This window comes from Pteropus medius, unplaced genomic scaffold, assembly GCF_902729225.1.
Source record: "Pteropus medius unplaced genomic scaffold, Ma_sr-lr_union100, whole genome shotgun sequence".
In the NCBI taxonomy this organism is placed as follows: domain Eukaryota; kingdom Metazoa; phylum Chordata; class Mammalia; order Chiroptera; family Pteropodidae; genus Pteropus; species Pteropus medius.
The window spans coordinates 21,548,507-21,573,256 of record NW_024354875.1 but is presented as its reverse complement, the minus strand read 5'-3'; the positions used below and the strand labels follow the sequence as shown (position 1 = coordinate 21,573,256).

At 38.6% G+C, this 24,750-nt stretch overlaps 1 protein-coding gene across 6 annotated transcripts in view; it reads left to right on the top strand.

The window, feature by feature from the left end:
- ACVR1 (activin A receptor type 1) overlaps window positions 1-24,750 on the top strand; it is a 121,866-nt gene that overhangs the window by 28,791 nt on the left and 68,325 nt on the right. For 4 of the 6 annotated variants that reach the window (XM_039855795.1, XM_039855794.1, XM_039855793.1 and 1 more), the window contains one exon: window positions 18,930-19,120. The exons of the other annotated variants lie outside the window; for them this stretch is intronic. The gene's annotated coding sequence lies outside the window, so the exon portion shown is untranslated. The remainder of the gene's footprint in view (window positions 1-18,929; window positions 19,121-24,750) is intronic. 6 annotated transcript variants of the gene reach the window in all.

Sequence of the window (24,750 nt, the reverse complement as noted above, 5' to 3'; positions counted from 1 at the left end):
TTGGGGATCAGTTGCCAAATATGGACAAGAGGAAGGTGAGAAACAGGCTGTAAGGGCATAAAGTGAGCTCATAGGTGCATTTCATAATTTTTGCCCCACCTGCTTGGTTGTGCTGAATTTCTTGAGGGAAAAGGCCTGCAGTTCTGTTACCAACAAGGGGCAGGAATTGTGTGGTTGCTGTTAGGCCGGCCTCCAGGAGGATATTTATAGGTGTAGTGAGTGGCTGGGAGCCCACCCGTGCTTCTGGATACGCCTCTTGCCTTAAAGTTCCTGGTGTTCTTGAACCAAACCCTGCCCTTGTCGGCCAGACAGTAGTTAATGATAAAGCAGAGAGGGCTGCAGGATGTGGCCCTTGTGATGGCCTTGGCAAGTGTCAGCCTGCAGGTGCTTGTGCTTTGGCTGACCTGAGCCTCCAGCGGAAGAGCCAATGTCCCCCTCCCACCCCTGTTCAGGGCTGCCGTGGTTTCCTGGCCTTTCCCTGGGTTGGCTTTATTGACATGATGCTCATGGACCACTTGCTAATCAAGAGTCCACTTTCTCTATGCCACATGGTCCAGGTTGTGTTAAGATTTATACATCAAAAGAAAATTCGGCTTATGAATTTTGCTTCCTGATTTCTCCTTGAATTCTGGTCAGATATTGAGGCTTGCCTTGTAAAAGGGGCCAAAATCAGGTGATGGTTTGCGGATTTTAGCTCACATTAGCACATAAGGATTAGAGGAGAAAAGAGAAAAAGTAAGTTCTCACAGGAAACAACCAAAAATGCAAAAAGTTTTTTTGTTTACTTGACAAGGTATGACATGTATATATGTGTTAACCAGTGGGTGTTTTTAGGATGGAATGATGGTTCATCTGTTAATTTGCATTTATGAGTGACAGAAATGCAGTCTAGACTAGTCTTAGTAAGATGAGAATTGAATGGCTGCCATACTGGGGTGTCCAGGACAGGGCAGATTTTTGATCAGGGTTGATCCAGGTCTCAAGCAGTGTCCCTGGGCCCTGCTCTTTCTCCCCTAATTATTCTTTTTTTGTCAGCTCTGTTCTCAGGCAGACTCTTTGTGGTAGCAAAATGACTATGGCATTTTCTCCCAAGTTCAAGTATAATAAGAAAATTGAACTTTTTTTTTTAAGCATTTCCTGTAAAATTGGACCAGCTTAGGCTACATCCTGCTCCACAATCGAATGCAGTGTGCTGATTGGCCTAGCCCCTCTCTCTTCCCCAATATCCCAAGCCCAAAGTCAGGGGTTGTTGTTGGAAGTGGGGTAGGGGGCGTAGGAGGTGCAAGAGGGTGGGGTTTGGGAGTGGGTGGGCAAGAGCTGGAGAAGCAAACAGTTCATACAGAATGATTCTATGAAGCACATGTCGGGAGCTTTTGTCATCTTGAAGGGGTCTCGTTCTTGGACCTCCTGCATTATTGCTTAGTGGTTACCAACCTGGTTTTCAGAAAGCTAAGTTCTGGGTATGTTTTCTGGGCAAGTCTGGCATCTCCTAGATGCAGAGGGCCAGTGATTTTGCTGATACCCCAGGATGCTCACTGTGGAGTATCAAATTATAGGAGGTCTTAATGGCTGCCATGCTAGGTATCTCAGTGGTGTGATATTAGCTCAGTTAGCTTTCACCATATGTCATTACATCAAAGACTGTAGCTGGACAGCTATTCTTGACATATGTTTTGTATGTGGCTGAAAACACGTGTTCTGTTTCTCTCTGGCCATTCAGATTCATTTCGGGTGACTGTCTTATCAGCTTGGGGCTAGGGAGAGGGGAAGGAAAGGCTGCATTTTGGCAGCGCTTCAAGCCTGGAGCAGCATCCTGCAGCCAGCACCATAAGCTGTATAATTTGTCCACAGAGGCCTATGTATTATAGAAATGAAAATTCCTTCTCTGACAGCATTCATTGCTTAGCATGCAGCAATTTGGCTGTCAGAAACAGCTGGCCCTGCAGGGTGGGACAATGGAAAGGCGAGACCAGAGAGAGGCCAGTGCTTACTCAAGTCTCCCACTGTGAGAGGATCAGGTTTCTTAGACTGTCATTAACAACAGTCTGCCAGGGGCTCTAAGGCAAAGCTCCCGGTGAGCAGGAGCCTGTGGCTCAGACAGTTAGTGATTTTCGGCCATTTTTGCTGAATGGAACAAAAAGATAAATTAAAAATAAACCATTAACCTTGTCGTCTCTCAAATTTTGGCTCTCCCTAAATGTTCAGTTCTGACTTTGTCTTCTACTTGGTGATGAGCATTTCTGAGGAACTAAACCTAAGTATAGTTGTTGGTGCGTTTTAGAAAGTTCAGAAGGGAGTGGAGGTGAGGCACCTGAAGGATTGCCTGACATCTGCAGATTTGAGGTCTGTAACTTTTAGGTTCTGCTTATATAGAAGCAATGACGAGAGAAACAACACTGCAGACCCACTACCATGTTCAGGGATGAAATAGAGAGCCGTATACTTTTCCCCAGATGTGTGTGCTGGGGTCAGGACAGGGACAGGGTTGCTGTGTGGGTCGAACCACACTGCTCTGCTATGTGAATCTGCAGTGTGGCCGACTGTGCGTTTTCCTGTATTGATTCCATGACTCACAGAGCATGATCTCAGCAAAAAATACACTTAAACGACAGAGGAGACAGCTGTCTGTTACCAGAGGACATATTTGCTGGGTTTGGTGGCGCCAGTTTTTCCCTATTAGTTTGTAAACTAGAGATGTACTCACTAGTAATGTCTCGTTAAGGGTCTTTTTCTTTTTTTGAAAATAAAATAAAATAAAATAAAAATGCATTCTTTTAAACATCCCCTAAGTATTTTTCTTGACTTTTATTTCACAACTGAACTTCCCATCTGAGGAAGCAGTAATAGTATTTTTCCTTTTCTTTCCTTTTTTTTTTTTTTAAAGCCACATATCAAAATGAGAGGTTTTTTTTTTTTTTTCCCATATAGCAAAAGTCTAGAGGAAGTTTAAAGCCGTGTGGTGGGAAGTCCTGTGCCTCTTTGAAGTGAACAGCGTTTGAGAGATATTGGGTGGCCCAAGATAAGTTTGGCTTTTGGAATTTGGTTGTTGTTCATTGTGGCTGGAACTGTATTTTCCCCCTTTCCCTCTAAATCTGTTTCCCTTTTATATGATAGAGGCTGAAGTTCCCAGATGTTGTTTAGATTAACGAGTGTGTGTGGGGAGGGGGGAAAAAAGCTTTCTTAATGATAATAACAGAGTCAGACTGGCTGGTTCTGTACTGACAGGAAAATGGAGAGATAAAAACTCCATTAATGGTGTGTGCACAGCCTAAGTAGCCAATAAAACAATGCTGTCCTCACTGGAAACCGGTCCCAGACTGGCAGCACTTCGTGCCAACTGCAGGAGACAACAGCTGCAAAGAGGGGCAGAAGTATTCAGTCAAGAGTCTGTGTTAAATGACTGGCTTGGGGGGCGGTTCTTTTGTTCTCTTCCTCCTCCTGTCCGCTCCTCCTCCTCCTTCTCCTCCCACTTTTGCCCATTTTCCTTGATGAGCCCTTCTTAATGCTCACTGTTCCAGAAATTGAACCACATCTGATTAAAACTTAATGGTTACTCACAGAATGAAGCTGGCCGGATAGTTACCAAGCCTGTTTTTCTGGGTTAGTTTGATTTTGTGACAATAGAAATTGTTAATTTATATAAAATGTATCCAAGGGTTACCACCCTTAAAGTTTGCTAGTTCTGCTTAAGAACCAGAATAGTCACTTGTCACAGATGTCACACTGTAGTTTCCCCCCAAATATCTTTGAATTTCTATGATCAAAATTAATAGCAAATAAATTTTTTTTTGATGCATTTCAGTTTGGAAAGTGCCAAAGGCTTGATTTAGTCACATTTATTCTATGTGTACTTCCTGAGCCCATTCTTTATGTAAAGTCCTCTGCTGGAACTGTAGGCCAGCTAGGCTGCATGCAGGAGACCCCACTTTGGGAACTTACTATCTCATGGCCAGATAAGTCCCGAGGTCTGCAGAGAAGGGAAGGAAAGAAGCCCTATTTGAGAGGTATAGAAAAGCAGCTCTGAAAATTCAAGACAGGTGATCCTGTCTTTGATCGTAGTCCTCTGTCTTTGTTTCTTGTGAGTTTGAAAATCTAAGTTACTTTAACTTTTTAATGTTGTGGTATGTGAGGGACAGGGAATAGACATTCGAGTGTTTACTTTCCTGCCAAGTCCTGTGCCGCAGTCTCTACGTTTATTAGGAAGTTGGTGTCTGTAGCTTTCATTTGACAGGTGAAAGGAACGGAAAGCATGAGGAGTTAACTCCCTCAAGGCTGCAGTCTGTTCCTCCTGTTCTTGTGAGCAGCTAGAATGAAACAAATTATATGGGCCAACAGTATGGTATTGCATGTAATTGCAGTGGGCATTCAATGAGGAGGTGTAGGGTGTTCTTTAGACCCAGCAGAATGCTGGAAGTAGGGGAGGGGCACACTCTGTTTTTAAATCCTGAAGGCCCTGTGGAGGAGGAGAGGCAGTCATTTATCTTTCAGTTCACTCCCTTGAGTTCATGCCCTTTGTCAGGTACCATGACTGGGGATGGGGACTCAGAGCTGAAGCGTTGCTATCAGAGGATCATCATCATTTTCTGGTGGACAAAACCAGGGGAGGGAAGAACAAGGATGGGTGTCCAGGCACCCTGGAGGAAGTGAATCTTGTGAAAAGTACCTGGTGATGGCTTGGCTGGGAGTGAGCCTTGCCCAGGTTACCCTCTGGAAATGGAGGGCTTGGAGCACACAGTAAAGACTGAATAAAGTGTGTGGGGAAGAGCATTAAGTCATGATTTTAGGTGCAACCTGTGTTTCCGTTTTAGGAACTACATGTGCATTATGGGTGGTCTCAAGGATCTTGCCTACAGACCTTTCTCTCCCAGGTTACTTCCAGACCACACCAAGTGGCCAGTGGGTACAATATTTCAAGCATGGTTTCTTCTCTTTTGTGACTGAAGATGGCAAAGTAAGGCCCAGGGAAAAACTATGTTCTTTTAGATAAAGCCTTTATGTGAGGCATTTTTTTTAAAAAGTGGCCTTTTCTGGTATAGTTTTTCTTTAGATGGCAAACTAGAGAGACTGTTTTGAGGAAATGTGATTCCTCAGTGATTAATATTAGGTACTGAATGGCCTTCCACATGTCATGCTTGTACTACTTTGCCAGCTTGTCTTTTTCTAAATAGGCATCACCGTGTTAATTTTATATGTTACTTTGGTTGTCATTTTTGGATTTTATAGTATAAATGGCCCTGTAGTGTTCTTGATGGATGTTCACATATGCATCCATATTGATAAAGTATAATGCTGTATAATAAATTAAAGGTGTATTGTTGGCTGATAGGTTGGTAGTGACTTGTGTTTAGTTTTTACTAGATCATGCTTGGGAGAGTCTGCATACTTATCAGTGTGGAGGTTTCCCTTTAGTCTATCAATAAACTACTGGTTAAGGGATCCTTGCTTTTACCATTGGTTTTCAGTCCTGCTGTGGGGCAGAGCTAGATTGCAGCCCGTTGTATTGCAAGTGATTTATTATTCATTATTGAGGTAAAAAAGTTCTGACATACTTTAGAGCCAGTTCAGCACTATACTCTTCTATGCCTTCTACTATGTCTTCCGAAATGAGAAAAGAAGGGAATTAAATCAGTCAAAGTAACTATAATTTTTAGTTGTTACAGGTAAGAACTATTGAGGAAGGAAATGAGTATCACAAAAGTCAAGATGATGGTTCTAATGGTAATAGCAGCATCAATAATAGTAATGGCATACCTTTTAAAGGTGGTTATATATCAGGATCTGTTCTAAGTGCTTTACACATATTCACTCATGTAATCCTTATAAATACTCTGCGAGGCAGGTAGACATTTTTTAATCTTAATTTTGCAGATGAAGGAAATGAGGATGCATTAAGTTAACACACCCTAAGGCCCTAAAGATAGCAAATGGTAGGGCCTGAATTCTAACTCAGGCAGTCTGGCCTCTCTTTAATTACAGTTTAGGGGAGGGAGACTATAATGATGTAGGATACCTTGGCATGGGGTAAGGCATGGAGGGCTGGTAATTTTTTAAAAAAACAATAGGGCCTTCAATAAAGGTCATAGTTGCATTTTTAGTGTATAAAGATTGAATATATGCATTCAAATTTTGTGCCATCTGAATATGTGTATATAACATATCCATGAATTCATACTGTATTCGAGAAATGGCAGTAAATGTGTGTGCAAGATCGTTTCCTTACCATTCGTGCTGTTTGATAAAAGCTATACCCCGTAGTTGGGGACCACTCATCTCTCTCTAGAGAGAACATATTTATACATGGAAGTGATGGAAACTTTTCCCAACCCTCGCATGGCCCCACGTCCACAGAATATTCACACTTATTTGTCTCTTTTTTCCCCCTAAGTTCCTTTACATATTGGATCTTGTCTTTGCCAAAGGCATTAAGTGTCGACTGACTCTGAAGGAGAAGTTAAAGCATTTGTGCGTGTGAGCACGCGCAAGTGCTAGGATCGTTTATACAAAATGATATTTTAAAAAATAGTACCTAGTTATGCATCTGACCCACTCTTCATGTGTCCAAAGTTAAAAACAATGGAAGGACACCTCATGGTTGTGTTTAACCAGTCTAAATTTGGTTGTAAGTTCTAGGAGACTCAGTTGATTTTACGCCAGAATGTGTTGTCTTAAAATAAACCTGACTGCACAGCAATGCTGGTAGAACCAACAAAAATGCTGCACAAGAAACAACTAAAATGTTAAAAAAAAAATTATTATCTAAGAATTCTCTCTAATACTTAATGCATTCAAAATTAGAACTAATAGAAGCTAGCCTTTTCCTTCCTGCCAATTTTAGAAAATAAGCCATTCTTAAACATGTAGAACATTATCATTGCCCTCTGGGATTTATAGAATAAAAATGCAAAATCATGGAGACAGATATTTATGATATAGATAAGGGCTTAGTGACCTGAAACTCTGTGGAATGTTTCTCAGAATTGTTGACAGTATGAATGGTAAACATAGGCACTTGCTAGTAGTATTTTTATTTCCTTTTTATACTCGTGTTGTACTTTCATAATTCTGTCTTCTTATTGAAAGAATTCCTTCTCAGTGATATCCGCCTCACTTTCCAGCTCCACAGAGAGCAATCTCCAGGAGCTTTAATGTGCAGCTGAGGAAGACTAGTTTGTTAAGCCGTTGGTCTCTTGAGGAACTTTGAGTGAGTGAATTTAGCTGGCTGTAGCGTAGCCTCCACCTGGGGGAGGACAGAGCTGACAACTTGCTAGTCTTGAATTGCTTTTCAAGCCTAGAATATTGTATCTATGTATATGTGTGTGTACGTATACATGTATATATACACAGATTATATGTATATATTTTTAAAGATTTTTCCCCTTTAATTGTTGCTTGGAAAAATAGAGCACTTTTAAAGTGAGAATGATGTTGTTAAAGCCATTATGAAGAATTAATTTCACATTAAATTCTGGGCCAGTTGGGAAGTTGGATTGTTGATGGTAAATATAGCTTGTTCATATTAATCGTCAGGTAAGTTACTTCTTAAGAGTTGCAAGATCACAAAGGACCAAAAAGCCGATGTTTCAACTTGTAGTGATGTAAATTAATCATAGACGTGGAATCTTGAGGCGATAGAAACACTGCTAACACAGTCAACTTCAGGCATGTTTATTGTATAGAATTAATTTATAAGATATGAATCTTGGTGCAAAACTATGTGTTCTAATTAATTGCAGCCCAAATCTAGAGGCTGTAATTGCATTAGTGTACTGAATGCTTAGTGACACTTGAGGAGATTAAAAGTACAGAAAGGTGTCTCTGGTTTGTGTTTATTCATGTAGAATTCCTTCTGTAGGGAATCCATGACAGGTAATGTGGTCCTAATAATAGCACATGCTTCTGGGAGCAGACCCATCCCCACCTTCTTCCCATTCCACATCACTCCCACCCCAAAGTATCAGTGGAACCCAGAAGAGGATTCTGTAGAGATTTGCCCTGATACTAGGTAGGCTGGCTTCAGTCCTAACTCTTTACTTGCCACGTCCTTCCGACTTATGTGTCTTCCCTTTTATTTTCTCCCGACACCTGACACGTTCTTCCTTAGAGCCTGCTCCATTTTAATTTTTTGCCATGTCCGAGCTTGGTGGTGATCTGTAGATTCTCAGTCTCCTCGTCTGATAGGTAGTTTTATGATAGATATGCTAGACCTAGGCTCAATTGCCAAACTGTGTGATTACAGAGCTTTGGCTCTTTACACAAAAATGAATTTGGAGATAGAGTATGTCCATGTATTTAACAGGCACAGCACAGCATGCACTCAAAGTCTAAGTTGTGCAGAAAAAGGTATAAGAGCTTTCCGGCTGATTTTTTTAAAATAATAGTTTAATTGAGTTATTTCATATATTAAAATATTTATCCCCTTATGGTGTACAATTTAGTGGCTTTTAGCAAATCCAGAATTGTGCAACTGTCACCACTCTCTGTTAGACATTTCCATAACCCTAAGAAGACAGCATTAGCATGTAAGACTGATTTTAAAGTTAAAATCACTAAAGTAGAAGTCATAGGTTAGGCCCCTAATCATCCTGTGATTTGAGTGGGATAGAAGCTGAGTTCCTGGACCAATCTCATACCAGCCCCGTAGAGGGTACCAGTGTTGATTGACTGTCACGGAATCCTCCAAAACAGTAAATTCTCAACCATTAAAAAAAGGCCCAATTTTGTTAAACTCAAAAATCTCACATTCTTCTGCCCATTTGTATTATGAAAACAACAGGACTTAAAATTTTTTTCTCAACGCAGACTTGTGTTTTTTATTTTTCTAAAATATATCTGCCACCCCCATTATTTTGATTGGAGAATCATCTGCATCTTAAGACTTCTAGGTCATCTTTATTGCAGGTTTGCTTGAACACATTAAATGAATCAATACAGTCATGATTTGAAATGACTCATGCATTAAGCAATTTCATGTGTAAACTTAAAGTGATCCCAGCCAGTGAGTGCTAATAACAGGCAAGTTTATTACTTGGATTTTCCTTCTCCTTAACATTTAACTTGGGCCATTGCCTTCTTTCTGTTACCTTCTTTATGCTTATTAAATTAAGTTGAATTATATTATATAGTAATTTATATATTTGTTCTTTTCACTCTGTGGTTTTAAAAGGTTGGGGTTAGGAAAATGGCTGGTGGGGTGGGGGAGAACTTTTAAGAAAATAGCATTGTCATGGTGAGAAGAACTCATCTTTTTTCCCACCGTAGTCCCCACTTGACTGAAGACATCTGGAAGGAGGCCGGTGAGTTAGAGCCTAGCCCCAGGAATTATATTGGGGCCTGATGCCAACTGACAATCTTGGGCATAATTTTCTGGGAAAAAAAATTTAACGTTTTTCTTAAACGATGAGGCATCTTCTTTCTTACACTTTACTGACAACATCTTAGTTTCCAGTAATATCACAGTATTAACATGGTATCTGAGTGTTGCTCTCAAATTACTTTTCTTTATATACATAATTTAGAAAAAGGTTATGTTCTATAGTGTTGGAGTAGTGTATACTTTCTTGTTTTCATATGTAAGTTGTTAGGAAGTTATGGTTTAGTATATACGTTTAGTTTCCACTTTAGTTCTTTCAGTCTCTGTAACTTCAGATTTGGGGAGTTTTTTTGTTTTTGTTTTTGCTTTGAATTGAAGTCCATGACAAGACTAGAAGTAGATTCTGGTAGGCCTGCCTCCTTTTTTTTTTCTCATTAACCTATTTTTTTCTCCATTTTTATTGTTTATATTTCCCTTGAAGGGTTTCTGTTATGCTATGAATTCATTATCAGAGTTCACCCGTTCATCCATCAACATTTATTGAGGACCGATTATTTATAAGACAATCCTGGTGTTTCAAAGATGCAAAAATATTCCTTATCTCTGAGGAATCCAGACTGACTAGGGAGTGAAATTTTAAAAAATAAATAAATAAAATGCACTTTTTAGGTGCTGTGATAATTACGTAGGGGAACAACAGATGAGGGTGCGTTTATCTCAGACAGGGTGTGGCCCTGGGGGCTTCGGGGAAGGCTTCCATTAGGAGGTGATTCTTGAGCTGATCCTGAAGCATGGGTATTTGCCAGATGGAAAAAGCATTTCAGGCAGGCATGTGGGAAAGCGAACAAGATCGCGGTGTCCTTAGGGAGCTGTAAAGTGCAATTAGGGTCAGGGTGCCTGTGGAGTGATCATTAGATGAGGTTGGAGCAGTCTCAGGTCATGGAAATCAGGAATCTGCATATGCTAAGGAAAACCATTAACAGCTGAAGAGGACAGGCAGCTCGGTGGACATTGACTGCACTGTTGGCAGGTACTTAGAGGAGATCATGGAAGAGGCATTTGGAGTGCTGCTGGTGAGCTGGGATGAAGGCAGTGGTGAGGTTTGTAAGGTGAACTTCTCAGTTTTCGGCTCGGACGTCAATTCATCAAGGTTCACCTGTGGTTCTGTTGCGTGAGGTAGAACATAAAGGAAGGTTAGCAGGTTTGTGGTGCTGACTTTAGTTTTGTTAATCTAGATTCCTTGTCTTGGGAACTGGACGTATTCTCATGCCCCTTCAAAGGCTGTTCTTGATAGACGCCCCCCCCACCCCCGCCCATTATGCTACTTCTTTTTGCGCATTTTCTTAATCATCCTTCAGTCGGCAAACAAATTATTGATATGCAAATTAAATTAAAAGCAGACTTCTGTGAGTTAATAACCAAATTGCTAAATAAGATGAAATGTTATTTTTACTTTTTTTCTTAATGAGTGGTTTGGGTGCCATCTCAGTAGAGGAGTATATTGTAAAACCCTCTTTAAAGAGGTAGCGTTTCCTGTTAGGGTAATTCTTGAGGACTCTTACTAGCAATTGTAAAAGAAACGTCTAAACAGAGAATCTTTGAGCTGGAGGGAAGCTTAGCAACTTGGGCCACCACTCTCAATTTATAGTTAGGAAAACCGGATGCCAGATTGGGTAAGAGATTTGCCAGTGTCACACAGAGTGTGTCAAGCTTATTGGTTCAGTGTTTTCTCCATGGTACCTTGATGACTCCCTTCAAGAATCCCATCGAGATAACAGAGCAGAGTGTGAAGAACTCTCATGCTGAAGGCTGCTCATTCAGTGGTCGACCCAGAGTCAACTGGATTCGTGACTTTAATCTTATTTTAAATTAATCTCATTCTTCATCATCCAGCAAATATTTGTTGATTATCTAGTTATGAAAGGGATGCTATTATAAAACTAAGAAGATAAATAAGAGGCTATTTTTCTCTTTAAGAAGCTTGCAGGTTAATTTTTCAGATAATTCATTACAGGACTGGCAACTAGTTTTTATAAAATGTATAGCTTGTTTGACATAATTATGGGCATGCACACTCACCCAATAACAACAACAAGAAAACAAAGACATACAAAATATTGTTCACGTAAAATTCTTTTAAACTTTACTGGATCTTTTTTTTTCCTTGTCCCTGAATAGGGGGCACACAGTTTCCTACGTAGCCTTGGAAATGCTTTTATGCCTGTGGGCAGATAATACATTAAACCCAACAATTAGAAAAAGAATGTTGATTGCCTTTTTTTCAGTTTATTCTTGTTGAACCTTAATTAGGAAGAGTGAGCTGGTGAAAATTTTATTTAGGTTGGTAACACGTAAATATTTGCGAGGGGGCATTGGAAGAATGGTTTTTAAAAGTGTTAGGTCCTTGTTTGTTTTGGTGCCCCCTCTTTTATAGTAGTTCCTTCAATATTTCTGGAAATTTCTGTAGATACAGTTTTGAATAACTTTACCTTAATTTAGAATAGTTTAGTTAATAAATATACTAAGAAAACTTATTGCCATTCTAAAGTAAAGACTGCCAGTCTGAAATAGTACTTTTTCTATCATTCTTTATATGTTTCTTGTGTTAACATGTTCCACTCAAGTTATTTGGTACTTTTTGCACTAACTTGAATTTAAGTCTAGGTTAGAAACTTAGCCATTGAGTGATAGAGAGGTTTTATTTACCAAGTTAATGAGCTTGAAATCGTTAATGCTTTTGGTTTTTTCATAATTTTAAGCTTCATTCCACAGATATTTAAATAAGTCGGTGTGATGTTAGATCAGGCATTGGAGATATAGCAGGACGTTGGATACACAAAGTCCCTACTTTCAAGAAGCTCCCCGTTGAAGCTTTGCTAATATCTGTCTAGGGAGGCTGTATAGATGCAGGAACCACAAAGTAAAGCTTAGGAGAAAGAAAATGCCAACACCCCTTTGGAAAACCAGAACATCTGGTTCTGGCCCAGGTGGGTGGCATCCCTGTGAACTCTTACGAAAGTGCTTTGAGATCATTAGCTGATGAAAGCCTTCGTAGCATTATGTGTGAAGGTGTTCATCAAAGATTACCACATTACTGAGAGACAACAGATGAAACACGGATGTCTCATGGTAATGGGGAGTGCTGGAGTGCTGCAGGAGGGGGATTTACATACATAAAAGCTGGACCCAATGTCTGAGAAAGAACATTTAATAACCAGTGAAGTCTGTTCCTCTTTTGAGAGGAGTGGGTTGAGAAGATGGAAAAAATGACATGGTCTTCCTTTCTTACTTCACCCTATTCTTCACCCCCTCCGTGCAAGGTGCTCTAATTTTTACTCAGAACCTTTTGAGATTTAGATATAGCTGGAATAGAACCAGTTTGATTTGGTCTAGTATGGTATCTTGAAACCCAGATGTTATGCAGGAATTGACATGACTCCATGGATCAGCCACAGACCCATTAACTGGGTGAGGACTAACAGGCTTTGAAAAATTAACACCTATGGTATAAAGAGACAATAGTAAAACAAGGGGGAAAATGTGACGGATCCATTGAATTTCTTTATTGAGCTACCAGCTGCTCTAGAGGGCCTACTGAAGGCTCACTATGCAATTGGCAACATCCGCTGACCAGAAATGCTCTTTTTCTTCCCCAACTGATTAACAAAATACACTTATGAGTCTTGTGTAGGCAAAGAAATGAGGAAAGAAAAGGAGAAAGCAAGAATGGAGAAGGAAGAAAGAGAATGAGTGAGTTACATGGGCTGCCTAGGAGTGAGATGTGTATGTTTGTCTTCCTGTCTATCTGTCTTTTGTTGACTCTTCTCCTCCCCGAAGTCACACCTCCTGTCTAGTGGGAGGTGACTAAGGGATATTCTATTTTAGTCTGTAGCCTTCCCATCTGTTGTCTGGATTTCTTCTAAGCTGACACCAGTGGGGGAATGAGTATGGGGTATTAGTCTCTCATGTCCTCTCTTTTCAGGCTTTTCTGCAGAACCCTTTATAATACTTATTTATTATATATGTATTTTGAGTCAAAATGGTGGAATTTTGGCCTTTTTATGTGATTCACCTAATACTTTAACCCTGTGATTCTTAGTCTTCATCATTCCTCCATAACGATTGAGTTTATAATGGCTCCCATTTATTAGCAACTACTGTATGCCTCATACATCACATGTGACAGCTCTGCAAGGAAGTCATGATGCCCATACTGTCTATGAGGGACTGCATGTCTGACGGTTAGTTCCAGATTCCATGTCTAGTGATATGGCAGGGATTCAACCTTGTCAGAATTAAACAGAGACATTAGTAGTTTGAAGGAATGCACTGAGGTCAAGTTGAAAGCTAACCTGTGGAGCTGAAGGATAAGATTGATGGACGTTTCCCAGAACCAGGACGGAACAGGAGCACAGAGGAGAGAATTGGTCGTGATATTGGTAGCTGTTGCTATGTTATAAATGTGTGTCCGTGGTTCTGTCTGCTGCTACTGCTGAGTCATCCTTGCAAATAAAATAAATGTAAGTTTATATACATAGCATAGTGTATATAAATTCTATGAGTCGTATTCCAAGGAAATATGTTTCCAATGCAAAATAAGTCTTTAAAATGGCAATTTCAGCATGTGATTCTGTGTAGTGCTGTTAACCTTGCTTGTAGATCCAAATGCAATTTATTGCAGGGGTCAACAAACTTTTTCTTTAAAGGACGAGATAGTAAATATTTTAGGCTTTGCAAGCCATATGGACTCCATCACAAGTATCAGCTCTGCTGTTTTAGTGTGAAAGCTGCCATAGACTATACGTAAAATGAACGAGTGGGGCCGCGTTCCAATAAAATTTTTATTTACCAAAACAGACTGCGGCTGGATTTGGCCTGCTGTTGGACCACTACCCAGTAATGTTCACTGGCATTTCCCAGTATTCGAATATTTGTTTTAGGCTACAATTTTTTTGTAAATACTAGTAAGTTTATTTCTTATTTATTTATTTAACATTTTAAAACATATCCATAATAATGAAGGAAGAATGTTTGGAAGTATTTTGAGAATAACTTAGAATTTGAGGAATTCTGGGGAAACTACTGGAAATTTTCATTTCTCATCTCGAATCCCAAAGATGAATGCTTATTACATTTTTAATTTGGAAACACCAGAGTAGACAATCTGCTGTATCTCCATGTTCTTGTGTACTTCCTAATTTGATCAGCAGTTATCTTTACTTATGTAACTCTCCCTGTTTTATGTGCTGCGTGGTGTCCCCTGAGTTTGTCAGTTGTCTAGGGCATGTGACCTATTTTTTTCTACTGGGAGATTGGGCATCATGGGAGACCAGCCTTTCTCCGTAATTACTAATAGATCATACTTGTCTTGCCCATGTATTGGAATGTCTGGATTAGATTATCCTTTAAGGATACTCGACATTTATATGCTTGGTTGTAGCAGTATTATTTTAGAGCCAGAACAAGAGGATATTTGCAGTATCATGTAGATAATTTGTGTTATTGTTCGGGATTGGTGTGCTTTATGCTTTTCTGTCATGCAGTTTTAGCACTTCTGTTATTCAAAGGGCTAGAAAAAAGGCAAAGGAACTAAGGGGATCTAGTATGATCATTCAGTTCGATTCTTACAGTCAAGATGCAAGTTAACTTACTGGTAATTAAGAACACAGATTTTTGGGAAGGTCCGGTCAAGATGGCGCAGTAAGTAAATGCTATGCCTTTCTCCTCCCATGACCACATTAAAATTACAGCTAAATTCCAGAACAGTCAATCTGGAGAACCACCTGAAGACTAGCTGAATGGACATCCTATAAGGATATAAAGAAGAAACCATCTTGAGACTGGTATATAAATGTTGAATAACTATGGTGTATACCTGAAACTAATATAATGTTGTATGTTAGCTATATTTTAATAATAGTCTTTAAAAAAGAATAAAAACCACAAAAATAAGTTAATTTAAAAAAAGAACACAGACTTCGGGGTCAGTAAAACTTGAATTGATTCATGGTTTTGCCATTTATTAAAAAAGTGTTGGCTTGGAAAGTTTTACTTAACCTCTCTAATATTGTTTTTTATCTTTCAGATGGGAATAATAATACCTTCCTCTCATTTTTTGTGTTGTTAGGATTAAATCAGGTAAAACAAGTATGAAGTTAGAACAGTTCTAGAACCAAGGGCTCACTAAATGATAGCTGGCATTATTAGTAACTGGCATTATATTAGCTGGCATTATAAAAGGCAGGGAGGTATCTACCATGTTTCATGGGAAGGGAAACCAAAATACGGAGGTGAAATGATTTGTGTGAGATCACATTTAGTAGGTTGGAAACTGGGTTTGGCTGTTTCCTAAGTCCATGTGCTTGCCAGCCATGTGTTGCTGCTTCTAATAATTTCAGTTAATAGTAATTCTGTAGCAAGATATACCAGGATTTATTTGGGTTACGGACCGGGTGGATAGGGAAGGTATGATGTCTCTTTTTTTTTTCTTTTATTGAGGTATAATTGACATGCAACATTAAATTAGTTTCAGGTATACAACATAATGATTTGTTATTTGTATGCATTGTAAAATGACCACCATAAAATTCATAACATCCATCACTGCACAAAGGATGATGTTTTGAAAGGGCTAGGATTTAGAATATTTAGAAGCTGCAATTTCTAGAAGCAAGGATACAGTTATAACTAAAAAGTTGAGAAAACTTGCCCTGATTTTTTTGTTGTCGTTGTTGCTTAGAGTTAGCTGCTATGTTGACTGCCAAGAACTTTTTTGATTTTAAGTAACTTTTATGCTTGCCTGTCAGGTCCCATCATACTACAGTGACTTTTAAGAAACTATGCATGTTCTTTTAAATTGGATTAAAGAAAAATGTACTAGTATGTGAAGATCACAATTGGAGTTAGAACATTTTTTGGGTTCCTCTTTTTCCCCTTCCTCATACTCACCCTCCACTACTTCATAAGAATGTGCTTCTGACCTTTATGGGTCAGATTTTCACCTGGTATGAGGCATGATTAGCTGCCACTAATTAAACCTCCACAGCCAAACAAATGAGTTGGCTAAGGTTTAGGGAAAAACTCAGCTCAGTGAAAAGTTTTGTGACTTGTTGCTAGAGTTTGCTATATATATACTTATTTTATAGGACTGATTTTAACTGGTGCATGTGTCTTCTTTTTTTCTTGTTTTTCTTTTTTAAATCATACTTGGGGGTTTGAACACAACAGCTTTCATTATATTTCAGAATCTGCCAGGCTTGCTTATTAGGTTGAGGAGTATTTGTGGGGAGATATGTTCTGACTAGAACTTTTGATGAGTTAAGTGTCCAGAATTTGCTCTCAACTTTAGCTCCCATGGTACCAACCTGAGTTCTTTCTTATAGTACACCACAGTTTTGACATCAATCCATGGGTTATTTGAGAGCCTGATGAATTTTTAAAAGGGATATTGTGGGAGGGGCTCCATAGGGTAATGGTTAGCATGTCTGCTTTATACGCAGAAGGTCCTGGGTTCGCACTGCAGGTGGAGCCATGGACCATACCCTGGGTGCGCCGGGCCCAGATGCGCCAGGCCCCGTGAGTGCGCCGGGGGTGTCAGACCCCGGGTGAGCCAGGCCCTCGGTGCACGCTGCAAATGCGTAGGGGGAGATGCCTTGCCTTCAGAGATCCAGTTCTTAAAAAAAGAAGATAGCAACATCCGTAGGTCAGGGGTGGAAGTGGGGGGAGGGATTAAAAGAAGGAGAAAAATAATAATAATTAAAAAAATAAAATGGATATTAAATTGTGTTTAATTTGTAGACTTAGTTTTTATCCAATAACTCTTGAGCACCAACTATATGCTAGGCACTAGGTTCTATAAAGAAAGGATACAGCAGAAGAATATGTGATCCTTGCCTAGTTTTCTACTGGTTTTGAGATAAACCCAGTTCAAGGTTCCAGAGGATTAAGTTCCAGGGTGAGCTATATAGAAGGTAAATACCAGAGGAATTAGAATGGAAAGATCTAGAAAATATAATGGAAAAATCTAGAAAATATAAGAATCATTAGAGAAGGCCGAACAGAGACGGAGGAACCTGGACATGGTTTTGAAGGATAAGAAGGAATTTAATGCAGTGTAGATGATAGGGCTAGGGAAGTAGCAACACTTTTGTAATTGAAAAAAAAAAAAGTCAATCTCTGATTTTTAAAGAGAATTAGAAATTGAATTTAATTAAATTCAATTAAATTGAATTTAAAGAGAATTTTTAAAGAGAAATTATGTACCAGTGTTTCCTTATTTTCTTGCTTCTCTAAACCTCCCCCAAATAACGTACTTATAAATTATAGACACGGTTGGCCCTAGGCATGGTGGCTTAGCACTGGCCTCCTCCTAAAATGCAGTTAGTCTTTGGCAGAGGGGAAAACAGCTTCAGTGTGAATCCGCCAAATTTCCCTGGCCCCAATATCTTGGAAAATAACAGAATTTCAACAGTTTGTTCTGAAATTCAAAGTTTGTGAATGCTGCTTAGCTAATGAGTTTGTTTTGAAGGATGTCCACTTTAGAAATGGAATTTTACTCTTTAACTTCGCTAAATGATTGCTGAAAATGTCACATTTCTGCTTGACCTTTTTACAGGGAGGTGTCTTTGTCTTATTTTTAGTGTGCCTTTTACATGTCTTACAATTTTATAATCAAATTGATTGTGAGCCTCAATTTAAACCGATGTGATGAAAGGTTTGACATTATTTGTGAAGCATTTCCCTTCAATTTCAAGGTTGATGTGATTTCCCTTCCAAATAATTATTTAGGAATGCTGTATTTGGGTTTGTTTTCTGCTTAGATTTATTTACATGAATGTTTTCTTGGCAAAACGTTCCTTGAGGTAAAAAAAAAAAAAAAAAGGTGCTGTTTTTGTAAAGGAGTAAGTTCTTCAATATTTTGTGTCACAACTATTTGAATGGGAAAGTTTGGTTGTAATAAAAATTTCCTCTTCCTTTGGCAAATGTTGATGTTTTTAAAGTCTTCCTAGAGGAAAAGGGAGCTTGGGTGGCTTTTTGTTTTTCATTAGTTATCTGGAGCCCCCTTCCCTTCCGCCGTGTGCTCCTTTCCACCATTGTTTTATGAGCTTTGAATTAGATCTATCTATAGCTGAGAACGATGTTTGAAAATCGACCAAACCCAGATTATTTCTGAGTAGATATAAGGTGCCTCTAGGAGTATCTGGCTTTCTGAAAGAGACTCGTTCTTTCTGTGTAGTGCTCGAACTTTTTTTTTTTAAACCAAGTATATATAATAATGAATATATACAAAGTTATTGGTTTTTTGTTTGTTTTCGAAATGGGCTAGAGTAAATGGTATATGGGGTTTAATGGAACTTGATTTTGAAATTTACCAACTGCATGCAGATCTGACTGGGTTTTGTGTCATATGGAAAAACATTTAAAGATCAGTATGGATCTATGACCTCAGTATACAACTTGTCGATGTTTTCAACCCTTTCAATACTTGCTTCAATTATAAATTGGCTTTAGCTTTGTGGTCCTGATTGAAAGGCTTGTCAAGTATGCTCTTCTTATAGCCAGTACATTCACAACTGCAGAATTTTCTTTAGCTGGTTTTCTTTCTTCGTTCACCCTGCAGCTCAGAGCCACTTGTGAGCATCGCATTGCCAGAGCAGAAGCTACTGGAGAAGTTCTCATTATAATTTCCAGGAGATTCCAGGAGTGCATCTCCCACTCTCCACGTCTCTGGTGAACTAGTGAGCAGATCTCTGAACAAGGGCACACTGCTTGAAGGACTGCAGGGAGATATGACCCGGAGCCCGCTTTAAGGTAGCTGAGTCAACTTTTACCCAGAACTCTCAGAGCAGCATTGCCGGAGCCAGTAGTAGAGCTTTTTTCAACAAATCACCTCTTTTAATTCTCTTTGGTAGAGATCAAATCTACATGGTAAATTCTTAGCCACAGCGATCATTTTGTTGGTTTATATGGATCCAATATAAGAAAGTTAGGGCTCAGTCTAATAGTCCTTAGTTCTTACATTGCCTTGAAGGTAGCCGTTTTTTGGCGGAGCTGCACAGTTATTCTTTAACTTTGGCCAAGTTGTTCCCTACATATAAAATGCTTCTGCCGTTCTTTTTACCTTACAGGGCTACTGGCCGCCCCACCCCTCGCCCCCCAGTCGTTAAAGTAGACTTTATGATTTAGAGCAATTTTGAGTTCACAGCAAAATTGAGCAGAAAGTACAGAGAGTTCTCATATACCTCATCACCATACATGCACAACCTCTCCCACTGTCCCCCACCAGAGTGGTGCATTTATTACAATAGATGAACATACATTGACACATCATCACCTAAAGCCCATAGTTTACGTTAGGGTTTGCTCTTGGTGTTGTGCATTCTGTGGGTTTGGACAAATGTGTAATGATATGTATTCATCATTATAGTGCCATACAGAATAGTTTCACTGCTTTAAATATCTTTCATGCTCCACCTATTTCTCATCCCTTGCCCTAGCCCCTAGCAACCACTGATCTTTTTTCTGTCTCTATACTTTTGCCTTTTCTGGAACTACATTTTTATATGTGCTTTCTTTGGGGTACTTTGAAATCTATGTAAAGAAGGCTTGTCATCAGGATGAAGTGCTATTGAGGTTGTGTAAGCTATGGAGGTAATACAGATACCTACTTTAGACTAGAGTCTGTAAAATGTTTATGAAAGGAAGCCTGAAGTGCTAAGTGTTGGTGTGCGTGTCTCTTGAGTTAAATGTTGGGATTGCTCAGATAAGATTTGAAATTTGTATAGAGAGACAAAAGCAAGGAACTCAAGATGAAAGCATGCTGGGGTTGGTCTGTGCAGCCTTCTTGGGTTCTTCACCTATGGGGAAAGTCTCTAGTAAATGTCCGGTGCTTTTATTTTTAAGGGAAGTCTAATTTATCATTTTAAAAACCTTTATTCTTCATATAAAAGTTTATTTTTGTTTACTTAATTTCAAATAGTACAAAACAGTATAAAGTACAGACATATATATAAAGGCAAAATTTTCTTCTTTCTTTCACCCATAGCTAATAATTTGGAACACATACTTTTTCACATACAGATCTTTTCATATATAAAATATACTTATTAATTATGTTTAGAAATTGGCGGAACATGACTATACATTTTGTTTTACAAGTTGCTTTTTCCTCCTATTTCATATGTTGTGGATATTTTCTCTTTTAAGCAGAATTTTTTCTTTTAAGTAGAATCTCAGTCTAAGTAATGACTGCTTAGTGTTCCTTATATGGCTGTAACATAATAATAACCAGTCCTCAAGTGAGGGGTTAGCCTGTGATTTCAAGGGGAATGTGGGGTAGACCTTAGGGAAAAAACAAAAGTCATGACTGTTGACATTGGACTTTTAGTGGTTAAAGATGTGAGTTTTTATTTTCCAAGGCAGATGATGCATACCCTTGGGCTGTTGCCGAGGTGTCAGTTATGTCAAATTTTCATCTTCTGGTTGCCTGGAAGGAACTTCTTTGGCACTAGGCTGTGTTAGTATATTAGCATAGTTGTTAGTTCTGGCTACCATCCTTGGAGCATTTTGAGATATTTTTATGCCCATTTAAGGTAGCATGAGGTTAAATTAGTTTTAAGAGGAAATGATAACAGGGACAAGATCAAGAGAAAGATTTTATTTTGCGTATATATTTACTTGAGGGAGGTGAATATGATGTTATTAGTTAATTGCTAACCTGGTGATTCTTAATTATGAAACAGGTTTAAAATTGTTCAGCTCACTGGTGTCATAGGTTGGTTGACAGTGAGAGTCAGTGGAGAAGTTTTCAGATATCTGGGGGTGGGAATAGATCTTTATATTGTTATTTTATAAAATGTTTATTTTTAGGGAGGTAATGTAATCAATGTTTATAAGATTAGAAAGGTACAAAAGAGTGAAAAATAAGTCTTCCTCCTCCCCCTGTCCCCCAAGTGCCCAGTTACCCTTCCTAGAGGCAACCACTGTTACCAATTTCTCCTGTATTTTTTCAGAGTTTGGGAGACATAAATAATATACTAGCATGTAATCTATAGATTATTGCAATTTTTTTTTACACAGATGGTAACGATATATACTGTTTGGTACCTTTTTTTGTTGAAGTCATGTTTCTGGGAAGTCCTTCCATATTAATACTGCATCCTTTTTAAATAGATACCTAGTATTGTGCTGTAGAGATGTGCTGTGATTTATGTAACCAGTACTATATTGATAGCCATATAGAGCATTTCTAGTTTTATTATTATTAACAAGGCTGTAGGGAGTAACCTTGTACATATATCACTTCAAACATGTTCGTGAGTAAATCCATAGGATCCATTTCTAGTAGTGGAATTGCTGGGTCAAAGGGCGTGCCTATTTTAATTTTGGTAGAAATTTATTGCCAAGTTGCTCTGATCATAGAGCTTGCCAAGTTTTAGATTTCACCAGCGATGGATGAGAACACTGCTTCCTTACACCTTTGCCAATTACAGTATGGTTGTCAAACTGATAGGCTTTTTTTTCCTTTGACAAATTGATAGGTGCAAAATGACAGTTTAATGCAGCTTTAATTTGCTTTTTTCTCATTTCGATTGACACTGAGCCTCTTTTCATAAGTTTGAAGGTCATTTGTGTTTTCTGTTCCATTCCCTCTATATTTGTATCCTTTGTCTGTTTTCCTGTTGGGTTCTTTCCCATCAGTTCATAGGAACACCTATGCAGTAACAAAATTAGTCCCCACTTTTTTCTTTCTCCCTGTGATATGTGATATTTATATCTTGTCATTTGTATAAAAACAATTTTTCGCTGTGCAGATTATTTAAAATTTTGTATCCTTAAATTTACCAATTCATTCAACAAATACTTATTGATGCCTGTATGTATTAGGCACTTGCTCTAGGCAGCAGGCTGTACAGTAGTGAAGAAAACAGATCCCAGTTCTTGCTTCATGGAACTTACTACATTCTAGTGGAAGAGATAGTCAATAAAAGATGTTCAAAAAGATTTATAAATATATAATCAAACTTTTTGTGGCTTCATGATTTTGTTTCACAATTGAAAGACCTTATTCATTCCTAGAGTTAAAAACCTATCTCATGGTTTCTTGTAGTGTCCTTTCTTTTTTTTTTAGATTTAAATCTTCGATCCGTCTGGAATGCTAGGTATGAATCCAACTTAATTTTTCTCTAGATGCTCTGTTAATTAGGAGAAGACCGAGTTGCTGTAACCAAGGGACCAAAATATGCTATGGCTCCAAAAACATAGAAGTTGAGTTTTTCCTCACTTAACAGTCCCAGTGTGAGCAAAGCAGGTCAGCCCATATCCACTGGTTATTGAGGTTCAGATTCTTTCTGTCCTGTTGCTCCAGTAATTGTCATGATAGTTATCTGCATGGTCATAGCTGGCTTGCTACCATATCTGAGTTCCTGAGTGTGAAGGACAGAGGAGAAAGTCCAGGGCAGGTGATCAAAAGTTGCACATATTACTTCCACTTCCATTGGTGGGAACTTAGTCATGTGGGCACATCTAGCTGCTGGAGAGGGTGGAGGATGCAGTCTCTGCTGGTCAGCAAGGGCCCAAGAAGAAGCGAACAGGAAATTTTAGTAGAAAATTAGCAGTTCCTGTCGTTGGCTAGTCATGCCAATTTCACTGAATAGTTCCAACTTTTTTCCTTTGGTTTCTTTTCCATTATAAATTACTTTATATGTTTTGGTCTATTTCTGGGATATCTATTTAGTTTCATTTATCTCTCTGCCTATGCATGTACCAGGATCATACTGTTTAACTGTTGGAGCTTAATATATATATATTTGATAAGGGTAGTTCCATCTTATAGAATTTTTATATTTAAGTTTCCTTTTACAGAATTTTAAAGTTCTATTTCACAAAATGTTTATATTTTGTGTTGTGGTTTATCAAAAAATGTATGAAGTTTAAAATAATCATATCTAGACACCACTCTCTCTTCCTTAAGAAGACCTGCTAATGCTATTATTGGGATTGGGTTAAGTGTGTAGACAAACTTGGTGAGAGTAGGTTCACATTTTTATGATGTTAATTTTTCTTATCTGTTGGTAATGGTGCACAGTGTGTTTGGGAAACATTGATCTAGACTCTACAATCTTTCTATATCCTTGACCTTGAAATTGTATAATTGAAGCAGGAGTGTGAGAAGACCATCATATCCTAAGATGCTATGTTTATTTTAATGCTTGATTTCTGATTATGACTAGGTAACTGATGAGTATTTCTCTATTAAAATTAATACATTTGAGACTTGAAAGAGCAATGTTTAAAGGTAAAAAAGTAGTTGATATTTCAGAAAGTTATTACATAAACTTATTTGTAACACAAACCTGACAAATTTTTGCATATATACACGAACCTGGCTAATTTTTGCATATATACATGATTTGCAGTTCTGTTACTTCCTCACTGTGTGTTTGTGTTAGTCTGCACCTTTTTTTTAAGCAACAAACATTCTGCTTTCTTCTCCTTTTTATATTTTTATTGTAAAACAAAACAGATGCAGATATCTACACAAAGCATGCACGGCTTATTAATTGCTATAACATAAATATTTTTTGTGACCACCACACAGGTCAAGAGGAAATATAAGTGGCCTCCCTAGCCTGCTGGCATGTCCCATGCCACTTGTTGCCCCCGCCCCCTGCCCCTGGAAGTATCCACTTTCCTGATTTCTGTAGTCATTGCTTCGTTGCCTTTATGGTTTTATCACTCACATGTGTGTATCTGGCCTCTGTAGTTCATAGTCTTGCACATTGTTTATGTCTTTTAAATCTCTTAAACCTCAGGTTCTCCCTCCAACCCTTTCCTTTCCTTACAGTTTATCTGTTATAGAACCCAGTCATTTGACTTTTAAGTGCCCACTGGCTGGATTTGGTGATGGCAACCTTATGGTTCAGTTCTACTTTCCCTTTTGGTGGGAAATGGTATTTTAACACCACAGTCTGGGCACCAGGAATGCCCACTGCTGCTAGGTAGTTCATTGTTTCGAGGCCTTTTTAACGATGGAGGATACGTGTATATATAAAATACTTCATGAGTTTGTACTGATAATACCAGTTAAGTTTATAGGGTGCTTACTTAACCTTTTCTATATTGCATCTTTATCTCCTTAATTCCACACACAGAATTCTGGTTCTCCGCAACAGCAGGCGATCATAGAATTTGAGTATGCCATAGTTATTCATTTGTTCTCTTCCACGTTATACATACAGTATTCTTGATACTGCTACAGTCCTAACATTGCACCACTAGTTATGATAGCTGAAAGGTGAGAAAAACAATTTCTTATTGGTATGCTATTCCATTTTCCCTGCATTTTTGGAGGGTGGGGGGTGGAGAAGAGATGTTTATAGTTGTTGAAAATTGAGAAAATTTAAACACTGATTAGCTTTTAGATGATATTTGGAGGAGGA